The sequence below is a fragment of the Haemaphysalis longicornis genome, unplaced genomic scaffold (assembly GCF_048455015.1).
Source record: "Haemaphysalis longicornis isolate Haplotype H1 unplaced genomic scaffold, Haemaphysalis longicornis Haplotype H1 scaffold_3, whole genome shotgun sequence".
NCBI lineage: Eukaryota > Metazoa > Arthropoda > Arachnida > Ixodida > Ixodidae > Haemaphysalis > Haemaphysalis longicornis.
Window position 1 is genome coordinate 68,258,774 of NW_027526335.1, and position 14,756 is coordinate 68,273,529.

The 14,756-nt window shown below is 46.0% G+C and overlaps 1 long non-coding RNA gene across 1 annotated transcript in view; it reads left to right on the forward strand.

Moving 5' to 3' along the window:
* Positions 1-14,756, forward strand: part of LOC144173282 (uncharacterized) — a 408,786-nt gene that overhangs the window by 33,017 nt on the left and 361,013 nt on the right. Inside the window, exon 2 of the long non-coding RNA XR_013323215.1 lies at positions 3,925-3,970. This is a non-coding gene — a long non-coding RNA (uncharacterized LOC144173282). The remainder of the gene's footprint in view (positions 1-3,924; positions 3,971-14,756) is intronic.

Here is a 14,756-nt window from a genome sequence, read left to right on the forward strand (position 1 = left end):
TGAGTTTCCTGTTCCACCGCTGCTTCTTCCAGCGCTGCTTGATCGACTCCTTTGCTTCGACCAGATGCGTCAGCTTACTATCGACGTATGCAACGTCCTCGCCGGTCTCAATCTTCTTTGGTCGCCCTTCGGACTTCTTTCTTCACCCCTGCCGTCCACTCTTCCATGTCTGCGATGTCTTGCGCCGCTGAGCCATCCCACATCTGTTCGCGCAAGACGTCCTAGTCCGTTCAATTGTGCTCGATCTTACGACCCCTGGCGCCGATCATCTCGACCTCCAAGATGTAGTGGTCGCTTCCCATGTCTTCGCCGGTGTTGCGCCACGTCTCCGGCGTGGTGTCCCGTTGAAGCGAGGTGAGGCCTGTTCGTGTGGGTTGCTTGAGGTTAGTGATCAAGGTGTCCCCCTGCTCCGTCGCGTCGCACATCAGGTCTTTCCCTTTGGCCATGTCTCATGTCTTTTGTGTAGCCCCACGAGCGATTCGGAGCGTTAAAGTCGCCCCCCCCCCTTCCCCGTGCGTTTCTCTTGGCATGGTTGCTCGCCGTTCTCAGAATGGTCTTGCGTTTCGGCCGGAGTTGTTCGGATTGGTGTCCACGGTCACCGCAAACACCCGTTGCTTGCTACCCCTGCCGGGCACTATATCGACGCACACGTGCTCAAACTTGCCATTCTTACCCTTGCTCAGCTGGTGTTACACGGCGTTCAGACTCTTCCTCACGAAGGTACACACCCCGCGCAGATAAGACGTGTCGGCCTAGGCCCTGTACCTCGGCAGGGTCGGGTCCTTCACCACAGTTTCTTGTATCATGATGACGTCTGGCTTCTTTGACGCACCCTTTACGTGTTGCTGGAGCATCGTTCCCTTGTTGCCGAAGCTTTGGCAGTTCCACTGCATTATCGTGAGCGACTCCGTCACCACTCTCTGCCTCATTACGCAATGGGACCGGCTTGGCATGGTTGTTGCGCTCGTGGTTACTGCACTTGCTCTTGGAGATACGGCTGATTTGCGAACTGCGCCGCGAACCCCAGAATCCCTACCGTGGGTTCCAACGTCTGCTCCATATAATCAAACCATTCGCTCAAGTTCATCCGCCATACCGCTATTGCGGGGGTCATTTCTTCCAGTCTCGCGAAGCGCTGCTCCGACACCACCGCCATGGTTAATTAAAACGTGAAACTTTCTCCCGTGCAACCTGAGTCTAAGTCCGAAATCCAAACTGCTTCGACCATGTCGGAATGGTGCAACCGGATAAATCCCGGCTTCTTAACGCTAGGGACCCAGGTTCGGTTCCAACCACAAGAAGCGTTTTTCAGGCGCTTGATGTCCCTTTGGTCAGCATCATCACAATCATCGTCATCATCGTCGTCGTCGTACTGCCATCGTCGCCGTCGTCATAATCGACTTCATCATCATCCCCGCCGCCGCCATCCATATCACCATCATCAACAGGTGGCTTCCGATTGTGTAAAGTAGGCTTTACAGCTGTGCGTTTTGGCGCGGCATACAACGCCATAAGTGAGGCATAGAAAGCTTCTTGCTAAACAGCATTTTGATCTAGCGACCTTGCAGCGACCGAGCACAACGTTTTGCCACCGATCCACCACGGCGCAGTATTCACGTGCGTCTGGTTAAGAGATTACAACTTTAGGACTCGAGGAACCGATCCGAAGCACGTGAAGAACGAAGACCACTTTTTCCCATTTTGAGAAAGCAAAGAAAAAAGAACGGTAATACACCGAACGAGGGATGCAGTGTTCCCGCAAATGTAGGGAAACAAGTATGACGGGTAATTTTCTTGGGAAAGAGCATTCGGCTGTTTTTCACCAGAGTGACGCCGAAATCAGCAATGCAGTAAGTAACCAGCGAGTTAAATCGCGCGCCACTGCCAAGGCCACGCACGAAGCTCATTGTCTGCTCTGATCGCCACTCCCCCTTTTCCTCTCATATCAACGTACCTCGGAACGGCTCGATGTGCTACCAAACGGGTGTCACTAAGAGAAGGACGTAAAGAAAAAACGGCCTGCGGGCGTGCGGAGCGATTTCCGCCGCAGGCCTTGTGCTTGCGGAAAGCAGCTTCATGTCGAGCATCACAGATGGTGGCGAACGTGGCAGAAACGTAATTGTATAAAACTGCTTGAGCGCACTTCCGAGCGTAGCTAATGGTTTACACTAATGTCTTCTGCGGGTTCTGCAATGGGCTCGCGCATGCGCCTTTGAAATAAACTGGCTTTGCGAAATATTCTACCGGCAAGGCGAGTGAACGAACATAACGCTGTTGCTTCCAAGCGGAACAGCGTCAGTCGAAAGCCGGCTGGAGCAGCATTAGTGCAAAGACGCAGTATTCATTCATTTCAGCAACAAAAGTTCCGCCATCTTCAGCAAAGTTTACAGTTCTAGCCTTGGTTTTACGAACTGAAATATGTTAATGCATTTTTTAAGGATCTGTACAACAGCCTGGTTGGACGTGTTTCTAATGCGGACAAAGGGCTGCAAATTAACATTCAATAAATGTCAACATAAGCACACTAAAAACAACATTATAAGTCGTTTCTACGAAGATGCGGAGACACCGCATGCTTGGACAATTGCGCACGTAATGACACTGCTCTGCGCGGAAAACATTTTCTTGAAGGAAAGGAATATAAATTTTGATGTGCACGGGCGCTTTTTCATAAATACCTTGCCTGGTATAATTTAACATGCAGCCAAGTTATCTCGACTGCTGGTTTTCTTGATGGCAATCAGTTTATCTGTTGCTTGTGCAGGGATGTGACTGGGTACAAGTCACACCTATTTCGTACGTGTCGTCATTGATCAGCAAAGTTTCGGCCGCTCACATAGTCCTCGAATTTATTCAGACGAGCTAAGAATTCAGACGAGCTAAGACTGATCAAAGTAACGCTTATACACAAAGAAGCAACGACTCTACCGAGAACGGGTGGGTGCAAAAAGATATCAAGCTTTCAAATGTGGAACTACACTCGTTTCTCTGCGAGAAGAACTTCTCTACTTCTACAAGCTTTCGTCATTTCTCTTCACGGCGCTGCCATCGTTCTCACGAATAAGGAACTAGAGAACACGCGTCCTCCTAACTAAAAGTGTAACGATAACGTAACACAAAAGTAGTTATTTTCATTACACTACTATAGTAGTATATGATGTTGGTATACCAACATCATATACTACTAGCGCTCACTCACCCATCCACGCACACACGCGAACAGTAAGCGAAAGAGAGAGATTGAGCGAGTGAACTCAACAAAAATTACCTCGTACAACACAGAAAGTAAGTTACGCAGAGAAAGGGGTACAAGGTGCCCTCCTTTCCTGTCCCTAAATGCTATATCCTTTTATTCGTTTGTTGTGCCGTGTTTCTGCACGTTTTGTCTGATGGCCATGTTTGGTCATTACCGCTGTGTTGATAAAAAAGATGGCAAGGTAAAGATTCGTGACTAGCGGCGCAGATGGTCTCGGCGGTCAGATCACACATATACCCGCCGCGGTGGCTCAGTGGCTAAGGCGTTGCGCTGCTGAGCACGAGGTCGCGGGTTCTATTCCCGGCCGGGGCGGCCGCTTTTCTGATGGAGGCGAAAAGCAAAAACGCCCGTGCGCACGAGATTTCGGCGCACGTTAAAGATCCCCAGGTGAACGAAGTTAATCCGGAGCCCTCCCCTACGGCGCACCCCATCGCCTGCGTTGCGTCGGCGCGTTAACCCCTACAATCAATCAAATCACACATCTGTTTTATCGCGCCACTTTTTAAGCTCTAGCCACCGCTCTTTCCTTCCCTGCACCACGTGGTGCGGGTAAACGGGTGAGGAAGAAACCGCTACAAAGGCTTTGTTAAATAGACATATCCAATCTATGTCTTCGTTTTCCCTTTCTCTATATCTAACGCCTTTTTACGAATGTAGTTTCATTGCAGTTCATTCTGCTTACAAGTTGGGACATTCGAGCTTTGCGTGGAAAAGGTACTGTTTGTTTCCCATTCCTTCTTGTTGCCTTGTTGACCTTCCCTATGTTCGGAGTCCTTCTTTGTGGTGTGTAGCGCTTCCTTGACCAGTACAAGCGATGTTGGCAAGGTGCAAGGAAACCTTATCGCGTTGGGACTGCAGAACAAAGCTCTGTATCTGGCTGTTCGTTTTTCTGGGTTCTTTTATTGTCTATGATAAGAGAACCTGGGCGAAGCGTCGTACCGGAGGCTGTGAAGGGATTGAAACGCGGCAGTACCGGGCGGAGCCGCTGTAATCATTCACCGCGAGCCACTGTCGCTGAAAGTTATTCTGCAAAATTTACACAACTCATGCACTTGTTTCTGCTGCACACATTAGCATCTACAGAAATATTCCTAAAGAGGCCAAATTGAACACAGGGTGCAAGGGGGTCAGGAGCCCTAGAAACTTAATTGTTGCATTAAAATATCGGTATATGAAGAAAGCAACACGGACAATCAATTAGCTACTTGTCCTATTTTACTCCTAAAATTAAGGTTACTGCAGCGCCGAACTCGCACCCATTATGTTTCCAGAGAGGTGTTACAGAATCAGAAACAAACTATTCACAATGGTTATCGATGTGTGATTTGTCAATAGGCAGTATAAACGTAATGGAGGCATCTTGTCGCTTTTTCAAGGTAATATAACCTGTCAAAAAGTCGATGTACGTTGCTTGTTAACTCCCCATTAACAAAAGCTTATCCCCAGTTATATGCAAAACACATGCTTAAGGTTTCAACAAGTTCATTACGTTTACGGGCCTTCTTTAAATCTGTGCATTGAAGCAAGATACTCATACTTATATTAGGTGGTAATATTAGGATTGCATGTTGGGAGATACGAATTCAAGAAATTATTTACACTCTTCTATAAACGCACATTGTTTGTAAAATGTTAAAACAAACACCAAGTCAGAGTTCCAGCGAGTGTTTATGTTGTCAAGGTATTTGTTACAAACGTTAACGACAACTTACTAATTGCCGATGTCGTGTATACATGTACGTTACCGTTCGTTTTGGAATATTAGCGCTTAATGAAAAAGAAAAAAAAAAGACGGGATCAACAAGAAAAATAGGTTAGTATAGACCATTTTATCTTCTTCGCCCTCGGAGATTTCATTTTTTCAGTGGCTGTGCTAGCCGCCCTACAATTGACGCAGTCGACAGGAAGATGTAACTGCGCATGCGCAACACATCCCGGAACATGATCTGATCTTATTAAAGATTAACAGATGAAAAGGTTTATAGAAAGGATAGATGGGATAGGGTGTGACATAGGATGGATAGGATAGGATAGAAAGGATATATAGATAGGATAGATAATATAGGATAAGACAGGATAGAAATTTGTGCGATGCGTGAACTGCAGTCTGCTCGGTCACGACGCATATCTGCTGCGTCTCAGAAAGTGATCGCGTGATGAGCAAACGCACGGCGGTGTGCGCTACCCTGCCGTTATCTCGCAGCGCTTCAATGCCGCCGAGCATGGTGTTGCAAATCGTTCTTGAACCTTCCGAGCAAATGTCACGCGGTTGGGATGAACGAAGGAGGAGTCAAGCGAAAGTGTGAGGAGAGGGCGGTCCTCAGAGGCGACTCACGGCGGAAGTGCGACAGGGAGGCAGCGAGAGATATAGTACTAAGCCGTGGCGACGCGCTGGGAAGGGACGTCTTAGCAGAGCGTGCCGCCCTCCTCCTCACCGTCGCTCTCCTCCGTTTTGTTTCTGCCTGGGGTGCCTCGTTCGCTAGCTCGGTTAGCCGGTCGCCACCACCGCCGCGAAACCCCTGTTCCGGGCGCCAAAGCGCTGCGTGCTAAAAACTCGCAAGGCCGGACACTTGTCACCGACAATACTCAAATGCATCAAAAAGCTATACTTCGCACTCGCATAAAAGGTTAGCTGGCGACTCTATTTCTGCTCTTGGCAACACTAAAAACCGCCATGACAGTGCCCAGCGTGTCGGCGAATACGTTCGCGTCTCCCCGCCCCCCCCTCCCTCCTTCCTTAAAGAAAAACCAGGTGCCGGCGTCCGTCGTCTGCACCGTTACCACCAGATTCTCGGCCGTGGCGTTAACAGATATGGCTAATCGCAGTGACTTGTGGGGTGATGCTCTAGTTGACCTCCTCATCATATGTTCACTAACCATCTGAAGTAGCAAGCCCAGCATTTAGCAGGGCTGACCACTTCGGTCTCATTAAAAAAAATTTTCTCTCTCTCTCTCTCGCTCTAGTTGCCCATGAGAACTCCGTGAAAGCGATAAAAAGAGGTTTCCTTTGTTTTTAACCAGGATAACATTGAAAAAGCAAACATAGCTTCTCTGGGCAGATCCGTTGTGCTCGGACCAATGTGCAGTGAGGGAAGCGATTTCTGAAATCAAGGCCTTGACGTAAAATCGCGCGCAGATTTCGAGAGCGGAAGCTCTGTCGGGACTTTTGTGATGCAATACGTAACAATTATGTTATTTTTAGTGTTACGGAAAAAGGCGAAAGCCAGCGAATATCGAAGCCTTCTTCATCGCTGCATCTTCCTTGCAGCGCCGTCACGTTCAGCTGTCATGCGGCACGCAATCTGGATAATTCTTGTTCCATCCTCGCACAGTAGCTGGTTAGCGCTGTAGTTACCACACTTGGCTGCGGCTCTGGCTACTCGGGCTTAATTCCCGCTCGAACCCAAATGAGTTTCTACGTATGTTGTACTTATTTTCTTTTTACAGCGGCTGTAATTTGGTTTCATTCATGTGGTCACCAGCCACTGCGGGAACTTTTCCCGTTTGATAAGGGACATAAGGCTGTTGCCTTAAGCTATATGCTGAGTTTTTTTATAGATCTGCGAGCAGTCCTCTTTTATCAAACTTACATATTTTTTTTAAATACACAAAAAAACGTGTTTTTTTTTTCACGCCTCAAAATTTCATGAAAACGTGCATGCGTACTCCACATCACCACTGGAGAATGGAGCCGTGGGTGCGATAGAAAGCGGCACGACGCCCGAAATGCCCACGCCTGCATCCCAGTTGCCTGCGAACACGGTATTAACACAGGTGCGCCCGCGCCTTGCCCACGGCAGAATCGTTCAGTACAAAAGCCAAATCATTCTTCCGAAGAAATTGTGAGCGTTCACGCACACGTCGATTGAGATAAAGCGCTAGCGGAGTAGTGAGTGCATTGTTAGCTGGGAGACTAGCGACATCCATCGCCAAGTGGTCGAGCGGCCGAAGGGGAAGGTGCTCGCCGAAGCTGAACAATCTTTCGCCAATACCAAAACACGACAGCAGTCAAGAAGCTGATCTGTGCCGATGGCTTCACTCGTGTCTTGCGACCAGTAGACTGTAGGACGGTGGGTGAAACAGCACTTGACGTCGAGGTACTGCTTTTGAGCTCGGTTGGACACAATACTGCTGCTGCTGCTGCCCGCACAACCGCTGCCGCACAACAGCGCTACTACGTCGCTCACTGGAGCCTTTGAGCCACGACCACCGTGTACTCGCTCGTAAGGAAGTTGGGTTTGAATTGCAGCGCAAGGTTGTCCCTCCGACGAACGGAACAACCACTCTCTTCGGGTAACCAACGTTAACGCGCCACACCCTACATTATGAAATCACCGGAACTCGCCTTGTACAAAAAAAAAAAAAACACAAAATGCGTCGCGGGTAGACCGCCAGCCATGGAGGAGGTGCAGCCGCCTGCGCTGCGCACGTCCCGAGCCTACGACGTCGCTTTAGCAGCGGGGACGCGGAGGTATACCGACATGGCGGAGCACACACATGGTGGCCGGAATGCGCGCCACGCCAGTGAATACGAACTATAACGGTGACCATAACTGTTTGTAAGTGTCGCCGTAGAGAAACCTTTCTTGAGAACATTGCCTAGGATAAGTCTCTAAGCCGGGCTTACAGAAACCGTGGGATTAACCGTTCACCCGGCATGGAAAGTAAAACACCACATTACTAACTGCGGCGTAGTAAGGACCCCTTCTATAAGAAAGATATTAACAAACTTGAACAGATTAACAGACTTGCAGTTCGTTTTACGTATAATCGTTATAAAAGGTCTGATTCTACTACCGAACTAATGAACGCAAATGGAATTAGCCCCTTAGAATCTCGGAGAAAGCTTGCTAGGCTAAAATTTATTTTTCATCTCTGGCATCAGGACTTAAAGCTCGACTCCTCTACCTACCTTCAGCCTTCAACCACTAGACCCACACGACATCACCATTCCTGTAGGTTAACTCCCATTTTTGCACGTACAGAGAAGTTTAAACATTCCTTCTTTCCAAGAACCATAATAGATTGGAATGCCCTCCCCGGCCACATATTTCTTTCAAATGATGTACCCCGGTCAATCGAAAATTTTCTTAACATGTAAAAATTTCAGCTGTCTGTTGTTCTCCCCATTTCAGTTGCTCGTTGTATGGCGTTATAAATGGTCTTCTTTTTTTTTTCCTGTTCTTCATGTTTTTCATGCATGCCTTGTATGTCAAACCTCGGCTTTACTATAATACCCTTGCTTTTTTCCCTTGCGCTGCTTTTATTAGTTATTCTTTACTTTTTGCTTGCAATGTTAATGTGTATCAGAATATTGTATCTGTACCCCACTCCTGCTTGGGCCTCAAAAAGGCCTGCAGTATTTTGTAAATAAAATAAATAAATAAATATGGGCAGTCGTGTCGACTGACCTAATTAATGTACCAGGAATCAAATATAATGCACACTTTTAGCTTCAATGTACCCTAATCTAAGCTTCCCTGCAAGCTGTTTCGTTCCGAATTTAAGTGCTAGGGCAGTACCGTTATGTGGATGCGGTTCTAGCAGCCCCTTATTTGGCGTGCTCGTAGTGCAGACCTATTGTTGTACTACAGTGTTATGCAAGAGCAGCTGATCTTCTACACGTGCAGCTGCTTTCTACGCAAGAGCATTCGCTCCGACAGAATGCTTTCGGATTCTACCTGAAACTACCATACTCTACCGGGTGCTACCGGACAGCGCGCGGGGAATGCGCACCGTATAGCATAGGTCGGCGTACCCACTCATGACTACACTCATTAGTACTCATTTGTACTCAACCTCACGAGTAAGCACATGCCCAGACGAAAAATGTAAGATTACTACAGGATTTCCCCCTCAATATAAGCCAAATGCCAGTGAATATAATCCCAGCGCCAGTGAATATAATCCAGGCGCCAACCAATATAATCCAGGGCCCACGCAGTGCAGAACACATGCCAGCGCTTTGTAATTTAGTTGGCAACCACTACAAATCGGGGCTCACTGTATTTTCATCCAAGTTAGATGAACTAGGTTAAGTGACCAGTTTAAGCAGTCCACCTAAGAACTGAGCAATTAAAGAGTCACGTGACAATCCAGCACTCTCGACTAATTTCTATACTGAATTCTCATGATGCTGTCATGGGTGTGAATCATCGCATTCAAATTGCTCACTTACTCGAAATTTTAGGGGAAACTGCCAGAATGCCTAACTATCGAAACCCAATACGGGCCCGAACGTGGGACAGGTGGCGCTGCTGGCGCCGTTCAACAGCGCCACCAGCGGAATAAAATCGCAAAAATGGTCGGGACATGCCCAGGCGTGCACGTGTGGAGAACGCGTGTTTCCGTGTTGCTTAAAGGGGCAACCTTTCGTTAATGTGATGATGTAAGTCATACGAAAGTCACATTATTTTGGCAGAAATTAGGTCCGGGCGACACGCGTTTGGTTTAATTAATTACCCAATATAGATACTTAATTCATTATTCGTTAGTCATTAATTTGGTTTAAAGTCAAATTGATGTAACCAGGCCTTGTGAGGTACCAAATTAAAGGTCTCGATAAGGGTAATCACGTGGGAGAAATCAAAAATTGCTTCCTGCTTATAGTAATGCGATATTCACGTGATTCACAAATTGGGTTAAAAGTCAATGTGACGCCACGAGGGCTTGTGAGATATCAAATTAAAGGTCTCTATGAGGGGAATCGCGTGGGACAAATTAAAAATCGCTTCCTAGTTATAGTCAGAGACATAGTCACGTGAGTCATAGATCGGGTAAAAGTCAAAGTGATGTCACTAGAGCCTGTGAAGTATCAAATTAAAGGGCTCGATGAGCCAAATCACGTAGTACAAATTAAAAATTGTTTCCTTCTTATAGTCATGAGATAGTCACGTGAGTCGTAGATTGGGTTAAAAGTCAACGTGATGCCGGTAGGGCTTGTGGGGTATCAAATTAAAGGTCTCGATCAGGGGAACCATGTGGGACAATTTAAAAATTGCTTCCTGGTTATAGCCATGATAACAATCAAGTGATTCACAAAATGGGTTAAAAGTCACGTTGACGCCCCTAGCGCTTGTGAGGAATCAAATTAAAGGTCTCGGTGAGGGGAACCACGTAGTACAAAAAATAAAAATTGCTTCCTAGTTATAGTCATCATAGTCACGTGAGTCCTAGATTATGTTAAAAGTCTAAGTAATGTCACTATGGCTTGTGAGGTATCAAATTAAAGCGCTCGATGAGGGGAATCACGCGAGACAAATGAAAACTTTCTTCCTGGTTACAGTCTTGAGATAGTTACGTGAGTCATAGATTGGGTAAAAGTCAAGTGATGACCCTAGGGGTTGTGAGGTATCAAATTAAAGGTCTTGATGAGGGGAATCACGTGGGACAAATTAAAAATTTCTTCTTGGTTATAGTCTTGACATAGTCACTACGATGTAATCGATTCGGTTAAAAGTTAAAGTGATGCCATTAGGGCTTGTCAAGTACCAAAATAAAGGTCTCGATGAGGGGAACCATGTGGGAAAAATAATTATTGCTTCGTAGTTATAGGCAAGAGATAGCTATATTTAATTTGTCCTAGGTCATACACCTCATTCGCGACCTTTATTTTGATACCTCAAAAGCCCTAGTTACATCACTTTACTTTTAGCCCAATTTGTGACTCACGTGACTATCTCATGGCTACCCACCAAGCAATTTTTAATTTTTTTCATGTCGTTCCCCTCATCGAGACCTTCAATTTGATACGTCACATGCCCTATTGGCATTACCTTAACTTTTAAACGAATCCATGACACACGTGAATATGCGAAGACTATAACCAGGAAGCAAACTTTATTTCTCCCATGTGATTCCCATCATCGATACCTTTACTTTATACCTCACAAGCCCTAGTGGCATCACTTTGACTTTTTACCCAATCTATGACACACGTAACTATCTCATGACTATTACCAGGAAGCAATTTTTCATTTGTCCCACGTGACTCCTCTCCTCGAGACCTTTAATTTGATACCTCAAAAGCCCTGGTGGCGTCACTTTGACATAACCTGTTTTGAGAATCACGTGACTATCTCATGACTATAACCAGGAAGCAATTTTGAAAATTGTCCCACATGATTCCCCTCATCGAGACCTTTAATTTGATACCACACAACCCGTAGTGCCATCACATTGACTTTTAACATAATCTATGATTCACGTGACTATCATGACTATAACTAGGAAACAATTTTTATTTTTTGTACTACGTGATTCCCCTCATCGAGACCTTTAATTTGATTCCCCACAAGCGCCAATGGCGTCAGTTTGACTTTTAACCCATTTTATGAATCACGTGTCTATTATAATGGCTATAACCAGGAAGCAAGTTTTAATTGTCCCACCGAATTCCCCTCATTGAGACCTTTAATTTGGTACCTCACAAACCCTAGTGGCGTCATATTGACTTTTAACCCAATTTGTGAATCACGTGACTAACTCATGACTATAACCAAGAAGCAATTTTTAATTTGTACTGCGTGATTCCTCTCATCGAGCCCTTTAATTTGATACCTCACAAGCCCTAGTGACATTACTTTGACTTTTAACATAATCTATGATTCACGTGACTATCATGACTATAACTAGGAAACATTTTTTATTTTTTGTACTACGTGATAACCCTCATCGAGACCTTTAATTTGATTCCGCACAAGCGCTAGTGGTGTCACTTTGACTTTTAACCCAATCTATGACACACATGAATATCTCATGACTGTAACCAGGAAGCAATTTTTCATCTGTCCCACGTGACTCCCCTCATCGAGACCTTTAATTTGATACCACACAAGCCCTAGTGGCATCACATTGACTTTTAACATAATCTATGACTCACGTGACTATCTCATGACTATAACAAAGAAGCAATTTTTATTTTTTGTACTACGTGATTCCCTTCATCGAGACCTTTAATTTGATTCCCCACAAGCGCCAATGGCGTCAGTTTGACTTTTAACCCATTTTATGAATCACGTGTCTATTATAATGGCTATAACCAGGAAGCAAGTTTTAATTGTCCCACCGAATTCCCCTCATTGAGACCTTTAATTTGGTACCTCACAAACCCTAGTGGCGTCACATTGACTTTTAACCCAATTTGTGAATCACGTGACTAACTCATGACTATAACCAAGAAGCAATTTTTGATTTCTCCCACTTGATTCCCCATATCGAGACCTTTAATTTGATACCTCACAAGCCCTGGTTACATCAATTTGACTTTTAGCAATGTCAATGACTAACGAAAAATGAATTAAGTACCTATATTAGGTAATTAATTAAACCAAACGCGTGTCGCCCGGACCTAATTTCTGCCAAAAAAATGTGAGTTTCGTATGGCGGACATCATCACGGTAACGAGAGGTTGCCCCTTTAAACAACACGGAAACACGCGTTCTCCACACCTACACGCCAGGGCATGTTCCGACCATTCTTGCGATTTTATTCCGCTGGTGGCGCTGTTGTACGGCGCCAGCAGCACCACCTGTCCCATGTTCGGGCCCGTATTGGGTTTCGAGAGTTAGGCATTCTGGCAGTTTCCCCTAAAATTTCGAGTAAGTGAGCGATTTAAATGCGATGATTCATACCCATGGGACCATCCTCGGATTCAGTATAGGAAGTAGGCGAGAGTGCTGGATTGTCACGTGACTGTTCTATCGCGCAGTTCTTAGGTCATCTGCTTAAACTGGTCACTACACCTAGTTTATCGAACTTAGATGAAAATACACTGCGCCCGGATTTGTAGTGGTTTTCAACTAAATTACGAAGCGCTGGCATGCGTTCTGCACTGCGTGGGTCCTGGATTATATTGGTTGGCGCCTGGATTATATTCACTGGCACCTGGATTATATTCACTGGCGCTGGGATTATATTCACTGGCGTTTGGATTATACTGAGCGGAAAATCCTGTAGTACTGACGTGAGTACATGTGTACGCTAGTAGTACTCGTGAGTAGTGTACTTACTAGTCGTGCACTTCCAAATCAAGCCATCGCGAGTACTGCTCATGGGTTATCTACTCGCGATTACATGCACTCGCGAGTAGTACTCATGAGGACAGTACTCGCGCGCTCAAAGTTCTGAGTTTTATTACGCACTCGAATCACGACGTGCGTGCGCGAGTCTCACGCCTCACGCCTTTCACTTAAAGGGGCGATACAGACAAAATATGCGTTTGTTTTATCTCGAAGATTTCGTGTTTTATAGTGCCCCAGCACTTGCCCGGAAGCAAACGATGCTTTATTCACTGAGAAATAATTCAATTTAAGTGGACATTTTGATTTTCCCACTAAATCTCGTGTTTTTATGACGTCTGCAATGACATCACAAGAACAGGTCTTCAAGCTGCTATGGAACCTTGTTTACCGTTCGTTAACCTAGATGGCGCCACCATACCGCGTTTTGTTTTTGTTAAGGTAGGAAAAAATGGTTTCTCAAAACATGCTGTTCGCTCGACAAATATGGTCACGTAACACACCGTCGCCTACACTAATCAGCCAGTGTCGTGTGAGATAACCTCAAAGCGCCGCACTCCTGTGCATCTAAAACAAGAATAATGCGCGCAGTACCAATAGCAGTACGCATCGGTACCTCTACGTTTACGTGTACTTTCGTAACTCCCACTATTTCCCCACCATTCTTACTGATTCAAAAAATGTACCCTAAATTTAAGTGCAAATAGCTCGTTCGGCAAGCTTATAAGCCCTGCCGATTTTGCGTTTGCTTTTACCGTCCTCAGGTAATCGCACAGCTGAAACATATCATATCATAGGTCCTGTTGCGGTAAATGAGCTAGTGGATCGCATGACCATTCTCTTTTTTTGCCTAATTATATAGGGTATTTGAGCGAAGTTTACCGTAGATTATAAGGACACAATCCTTTGACTGAACCAAACGTGTGTTTTGTCTGCATGGTGCCTTTAAAGCAGTACTTACACAAAATTTTCATGTTACGTTTTTTTGTGGTCCTATGAGGCCTCACACCCCCTACTCATACAATGGCACATTAGACGGTCAGTCGCACCGTAAATAATTATTTACAGCCTTGTCTCTTTGCGTCTGTTTAGCTTTCGACGGAACCAACGCTGAGACGGCGCCATGGCAGGAGGGCGGTTGTGACGTCTCCGTTCTTATCGCACCACTGTTGGTCTGGACAAGCGGGCGAGCGGGGGCGCGCGCGTGCGTCTAGACCGGCAGTAGTTTCCACCATCTCCACGCTCCCGGGCAGCATGTAGTCAGTGGGCAAACCGTGACGTGTTACACACGCCAAAGCAGCGCCCGCCAACCGCAGACAGTGCGATGACCACGTCACGGGGGTCCTCACGTCAGCAGTTGTGGGCCAGTTGAAGCAGATGGTGTCATGATGATGCCGGTTGTGAAAGGGTATCCATTTACAGCTCTCTGGTGCGCGCAAAGATTAAAATTGGTTTAAAATACGTTGACCTGAACGACCACT